We start from the raw sequence: 557 nt of genomic DNA, 5'->3' as shown, positions 1-557 counted from the left end.
TGGCGCTTTAGGGTTTACCACCTCGCTTATCTCTTGTTATCAGGTAAAGCTTTTTCTTCCTTTCCATAAATAAACTCACTTCCAAGTTCACATCTTTCTACTTCTATATCTATAAAAAATTATTTCTTTGGTAACCACACAGTTGCTTCCGTCACGCCCCAAGTTCAAGACACCTTGAAGCAAGAAGAAGCTTGTTCTCTAGGCCTTCAGAATAATTGTTTCATATTTATTTTGTAAACCTGCTGTGTTCTGGTAATATCAGGCTGTTGTTCCTTTCAATGAATTTGCTTTGCAAGAATAATGATAACTCTTAAAATAAGATTGAGTATGATACTTCTTCAAGACTCTGTGTTTGTCTCTGATGTTGAACAATAGATGCATTGTCTATGTTCACTGTTTATGTTTGAAGCAACTTCTGCATATAAAAGAAGTGTTATATAATCTCTAAATGGAGAAAAAAAACGTATTTACAATCACCACGACCACCTTTGTAACTACAGACAAAACTAGAGACAACCCAACCATGTGTACACAAGTTCCAGATCTGAGACTGAGAA

The 557-nt window shown here is 35.4% G+C and overlaps 1 long non-coding RNA gene across 1 annotated transcript; it reads left to right on the top strand.

The window, feature by feature from the left end:
- LOC104774780 lies at positions 1-398 on the top strand. Its single transcript, XR_765505.1, has 2 exons — positions 1-43; positions 143-398. It is a non-coding gene; the product is annotated as an uncharacterized LOC104774780 (long non-coding RNA).
- The last annotated feature ends 159 nt before the right edge of the window (positions 399-557 follow it).

This window comes from Camelina sativa, unplaced genomic scaffold (assembly GCF_000633955.1).
Source record: "Camelina sativa cultivar DH55 unplaced genomic scaffold, Cs unpScaffold05519, whole genome shotgun sequence".
Taxonomy (NCBI): domain Eukaryota; kingdom Viridiplantae; phylum Streptophyta; class Magnoliopsida; order Brassicales; family Brassicaceae; genus Camelina; species Camelina sativa.
Note: the sequence above shows the minus strand (reverse complement) of the source record. Positions and strands in the feature narration are given on the sequence as shown.